The sequence below is a fragment of the Hakea prostrata genome, chromosome 2 (assembly GCF_041222555.1).
Source record: "Hakea prostrata isolate BN-2017 chromosome 2, UWA_Hpros_2, whole genome shotgun sequence".
In the NCBI taxonomy this organism is placed as follows: Eukaryota; Viridiplantae; Streptophyta; class Magnoliopsida; order Proteales; family Proteaceae; genus Hakea; species Hakea prostrata.
Genome location: NC_142601.1, coordinates 2,752,925 through 2,759,164, shown reverse-complemented (window position 1 = coordinate 2,759,164; position 6,240 = coordinate 2,752,925). Strand labels below are relative to the sequence as shown.

Genomic DNA, 6,240 nt, shown 5'->3' with positions numbered 1-6,240 from the left:
AGAAAAGAAGTTCTAGTATTTGTAGGAAATGTCAAACTAATTTCACATCTCACAAACCCTTTGCTCGCCCCTAATCCCTATCTTCGAGGATGGGTTCTCCAATCCCCCCTACAGGGATTGATAATCTAGGCTATCCCACAAAGTATTTAAAAGGAAACCTAAAACCTAATCCCCATATAATGTAGTTTTAACCAAATACAAGTAATTGATATAAAACTCTGATTCAATTACAAATACAATCTAATTATAATTATACGGACCCGCAGAATACAAGACATCCAAACCCAACATGTTAATACTTGTGATCGAGTACCTAGGAATATTTCTTTTCGTAAAAGTGGCCTAATCAGCAATCAAAATTAATATAGCGTTTGAAATGGATACCAACCAGATTTATGATTATTTGGAATTTGGAATGAGTGGTGAAAAAAAAAAAAACATTTTCTTTCAAGTTTAAAAGCAATGAATGTGAAATATTTTTATTAAAGATGAATGCACAAGTATGAAGAAGAATCCAAGATTGTTGTTAACCACAAGGTCGGAGGTTCAAGCCCTCCTCCTAGCAAAAATTAAACATATTTTGCCAATGCAGTGTTGGTTGAGTGGTAAAGATCCATACTTCTCAGTGGAGAGGTCGTGGGTTCGACCCTTGCGGACGGCATTAAATTTCCAAAATTAAAAAAGCACTGTACCCCCAAAATTTTTTTTTTAATTAATTAACATATTTTAGAAAACAGAATGCTTTCCATAATAACTATATAAAAGTTTGCTCTGTCAATGCAAGGTTGGTAGAGTGGTAAGATCCATACTTTTTAAATATAAGGATCTGTGGCGCAATGGTAGCGCGTCTGACTCCAGATCAGAAGGTTGCGTGTTCAATTCACGTCAGGTTCAAATTCCTCATTATTTGCACCCCTTTTAAACATTTACTTTGGGAGGAGATGGAAGCTCTAGGAAATTCGGAGGTGCCTAGGGAATCGGTCTTCTTGCGTTTGAAGCCTCTAGAGAGGTGCCTACCAATGGGGATAAATCTTATGCGGGAGTAGTGGGGAGTTTGTTGTTGCTGGAGATCGATTCCCTCCCTTCTCCTATACAAGCGGGTAAGTTTTGCAGGATTGTAATCCCGCAACAGGAATACTAGCTGCAACGAAATCAGTTCCGTTTTTCGTTGATTGGGCGAGCTAATTTTCGCATCACTACCATGGATGAATTGCGAGAGCTAGCTAGGGGTGCTTGGAAATTGTCTCAAGGGGTGATCTTACATTCATTGGGGAAAGAATACTAGCTGCAACGAAATCAGTTCCGTTTTTCGTTGATTGGGCGAGCTAATTTTCGCATCACTACCATGGATGAATTGCGAGAGCTAGCTAGGGGTGCTTGGAAATTGTCTCAAGGGGTGATCTTACATTCATTGGGGAAAGGGTTTATCATCTTTCAGTTTCATAGTGAGGCAGATATGACTGAGGTGTGGTGCAGAGGTTTTTGGAATGTTGGAAAGCAATACATTCGTTTTCAATGATGGAGGCCGGATTTTAATATCCACTCTCCTCAACCAGCAGGTAAGTTGGTGTGGGTTCATTTCCCTAATTTACCTCTTGAGTATTGGCATGAGAAAATGCTTCTTTCTATAGCAAAATCTGTTGGGAGACCTGTTTCTCTTGATAGACGATCTCGTCTTGGTTCTATTGGTCATTATGCTCGAATTTTGGTTGAATTGGAGGTCGATGCTGTTCGAGTGAATGAGGTTCAGATTGAGCGCCTTGAACCAGGAACTCTTCAAGTTTTTAGTTTTCTTCAGAAGGTAATTTTTGAGGATGATATTCTGCGATGCTCACGGTGTAATTGAGAAGGCCACCTAGGTCTTCATTGTAGGTTTGCTTCAAACGATTCTGTGGATGGTTTGCAGGTTCAGTCCTCTATCGTTCCTGCAAAAAACCTCCCAGCAGATATTCCTATTGTGGATGGGATTCCTACTGACGGTGTGAGAGTGCAGACTCCAAGCTCACTCCAACATCAGATTCGTGTGGCTCTAGAGGTGGCGGGTTTGGAGGACTCTATTTCATCCAATGAGGGTGCAGCAAATTCAATTTCAAATTTCAAATCTACAAGGTTGGTTCCCTCTGATGTGGTGATCACGTCTAGCGAGAACTCTTCTCTTGATCTTTCTCTCTCTCAAAGTGATCCTTTTCAACTTCAAAAAATTTTAGATAAAGGCAAGAGTTCGATGTTGGTTGGTAATCTTTCAAAGAACGTAGTTACCTCTGTTGGTCCCACGACTAACCAACTTCCACCTAATTCGGCCACTAAGGATATTGGCTCTTTTGAACGGTTTGAAAAGCTTCATGAGAGGCCTTGTGGGGCCCTGCTGAATTCGGTTAGAGTGGAAGACTCTTCTACGGAACAGAATTTGGTTTATGTGGAAGACTTTTCTACGCAACAAAATTCGATTAGATTGGAAGAAACTGCATTGGACGTGAACTCTAGTTTGGAGCTTCAAGTGGGGTCATGCGGGGCCCAACAGAATTTGAATAATTTTGAAGCAGCTTCTTTGGCCGTGGACTCTAGTTTTGAAATTCAAAATTCCTTAGATGCGGCAAAGTGTTTTAATTCAATTGGTAAACTTCCTTTGGGGAGTTCACTAGTGGGACCTACAGATAAGCTCGAAAGTGGTTCGGCCACTCCTTTTGAATTTCAAAAAGTGCTTGTTGCAGGTAAGAGTTCTATGCAAATTGGAAACCCTTCTTTGGAGTGTTCATTGGTGGGATCTGAAGTTGCAAATATTATTAGAAGTTCAGCCATTGAAGAAACTACGGAGGATGATTTGGACTATTGTGGGGCCGATCAGAATTCGGCCAGGCTGGAGAGTTTGGCCAATGATGAAACTTTGCAATTGAAAGTAGTTCTTCCACTTTCGTCTTCGTCTATATCAGTGCGGGCTGAAGGTTCTCCTCGTTGGAAGCCTGGTCGTCCGAAGAAGAAGGCTCACGCAGTGAAGAAAGTAGTAACAAGTAAAAAGGTTTCTATAGCAGAGGAATTCAAGAAGGTAGATGCAGCTTTAGCGAAAGTATCCACAGTGCATCAGAGCCTCCCATCAGGAGAGAATAGTGCTGCTATGTAACTATTGTTATGAAGCTTTTCTTAAAGATCTTGATTTGGATGCATCTAGACGTCCTACATTTTGTTTCTGATGACTTAGTTGTTGTCAATTATGAGTAGGAACCAGTGAGGAAGGGTGTGTTGGGGGCAACTGTTGTTGCGGGTGAGCAAGGTAGGTACTAATTGCTGTATTTCTTTTCTTTTTCTTATTTTCGTTATAAAATGACCTTTTTAGCGAGAAAAAAAATGAAGAAGAATCCAAGTAAAACACACTTATAATACTGTAGTTCAACAAAATTATTTATGCGGAGACTTCACTATCTTGTGGAAAACCTTTCTATGCTACTCTCCATCTAAGAAAATCCTACTCTTTGGTTGTACTACAGGGTTTTCTTCCAAAGTAAAACTTATAGAGAAACCTAGTCCCCTAGATTTGATTTGTACATCTATTAAGTAATATTGTCTTGAAAACTCATTTCAATTATAATTTTATTTAAACTTTATTTACGTCAACCAACATGATAAAATGAAAACACAAATCCAATTAAATAAGTGGTTCAGTTTCATATTCAACCGTTCTAGTTTACTAGATGTCGGAGGATTCATTCAAACATTATAGAAAGTTAGGATCCAATTTTGATCTACTTTGTATTCAATGCTCAGAGATGGGACTCTCTTCCTAAATGTGTATGATAAAAACTGAATTTTCTGTTTTTACAAATAGAAGATCTGAACTCTATATACATTGACTAGATTCTATTGTTCCTTTCCAAAGGCATTCCAATTTCAAATGCATGCGGTACACATATGTTGAAACACCAATTGGTGTTTAAGAATGATAGGTATGCCCTGAGTTGGTCGCTGAGATTTGGGGTTAACTGGTGGCTTCATAGAGTGCACCTTTGAGCATCATGTTTAAGAGTTGAACTCATACGAGGACTTTTTGATTGGATAGTTTTCAACCCACTTAAGAGGTTCAAGGGGTTATCTTTAATGTTCGAAATGATGCCAATAGAAGAAAAAAAAAAATATTACCATCATCTTAGGTTGTATTTTCCTAATAAAGGTATATTTTTCCACTAAAAAATATAAAAAAATGAGAAAAAAAGAAAAAGTAAAATGATAAAGCACACTTGACGGTGCGTTCCAACTGTGACCTATTTTTTTTGGGGTCAAAAGATGACATTAGATTAACCAAGCTGGGTTGAAATACCCAACAGAATAAGATACATTGTTTAACAAACATAAAGGTGATTGTAACTACCAAACTTTAGAAATACCTAATGATCTAGATCCTTTAGCCAATAAATCAACATTACGATTAGCTGATCTAGGAATAAAACATACATCCACAAAGTCAAACAAAACCAATAAGGATCTAATGCTCACAGAAAAACAAAGCCAACCTAAGGAGTTTTCCTTTCCCAAGAGACTTAAGATTGCCGAAAGATAATCAGAATTTTTGTGAATGTTCTTAATCCGAACCGTCCATGCTATTTGAATGATATCCCTGATAGCCTCCAATTCAACCTGAGTTGCTAATAAAGCTCAACCTGACTTGATTTTTGCTGCTAAGAATCTACCATTAGGTTGCCAAATGATACCAACTCTGCCTCCGCAACCCTCACCGTCCTCCCATGAATCATTCGTATAAATTTGGAACACACTTGATGTAGAAACTTGCTGAGGCTCTTGGTGAAATCATACCATGCTGCTGAATTTCTTCTGTCTACCACAGTTCGGTCACCTCTAGAGTTTGTAATCGCATCTAATTCACCTAACAAATTATTAAGATGAATCATTGAGCTGTGAAGATTAGGAATTTTAGCTGAAAAAATAAAATAATTTATTGATTTCAAGATAATCCAACGTAAAATACTCCATATTGTATGTATCAATATTTCCTTAATTTTTGAATTTTCCTTCAATGATATCCCACCATTCTAGCATGCTATCTCCAACAAAGTCATTCATATCTAACCTTAAGAGGGATGCTTTCTAGCACTGTTGGGCAAAGGTACACTTAAAAATGTATGAACTATTGACTCAGATGCATTCTTACATAAAAGGCATAATGGGGAGAGAGTTTCACCTTTCTCAAAAAGAGCCAATCCTGTTGCAAGAGCATTGTGTCCTGCTTTCCACAGGAATGACGATTTTACCTTGGGAAGTGTTTTGATTTGCCAAATTCTCCTCCAAAAGATTGCTCCATAGGATGTAGATCCTCTATTTTCCTACAAGTTCAAAGTATTCAGTTCCATATAGTATGTAGATTTTACATTGAAATGCCCTTTGAGTGTTCTACTCCATATCCACCTATCTTTTGTATTGGGGTCAACAATTGGGATTTTTTGAATTGTTGCCATTTCTACCCATGAAAATAACTGCCTAAGTTTAGAATAATCCCATGTATAAGTTTGCCAACAAATAAGCTCACTTACTTTGGTTGGACCCCCTCGAATTGGAGGGCTGAAAATACATCTCAAGGGTAAAGATGGTATCTAGGGGTCACTATATATCAAGGAATCTTGCCCATTTCCTATTCCCCTAATCAAATCCTTTTTAAGAACATTTTTTCTAATAAGTAAGCTTTTCCACCCCCATGGCACACCACTAGATAAAGAAATATCCAAAAAACTTGCATATGGGAAGTATTTACTTTTCATGGTTCTTGCCCACAGGGAGTCTGGGTTGTGAAGCAATCTCCAAGTTTGCTTTGCTAGAAGAGCTTTATTAAACATATGTAAATCCCTAAAACCAAGCCTTCTCTCGTGTTTTGGTTTGCATAATTTCTCCCAGGTCACCCAATGAATCCCTCTTTTTTCAGCATTGCCCCACCAAAATTGCCTATCTGTTTTGTTAGATTATCAGTTACCCCTTTGGTTAATAAGTAATTCGACATTGCATATGTGGGTAGAGCAGTAGTCACTGCCTTGATAAGAACTTCCTTCCCAGCACTAGATATATATCTTCCTTTTCACCCTGCTAATCTTTTACTCATCCTCTCACAAAATGACGCAAACACTTGTGTTTTTGATTTTCCAAAAATGGTTAGTAAGCCAAGGTAGATTCCATGATATGATACCTCTTTAAAATGCAACGTGGAAGATACTAACCTGCGAATGTCCATTGGGGTGTTAGTGT

General features: G+C 38.2%; 1 non-coding gene across 1 annotated transcript; it reads left to right on the top strand.

Moving 5' to 3' along the window:
- Positions 1 to 822: 822 nt before the first annotated feature.
- Positions 823 to 894, top strand: TRNAW-CCA (transfer RNA tryptophan (anticodon CCA)). The gene has a single exon. It is a non-coding gene; the product is annotated as a tRNA-Trp (tRNA).
- Positions 895 to 6,240: the final 5,346 nt, after the last annotated feature.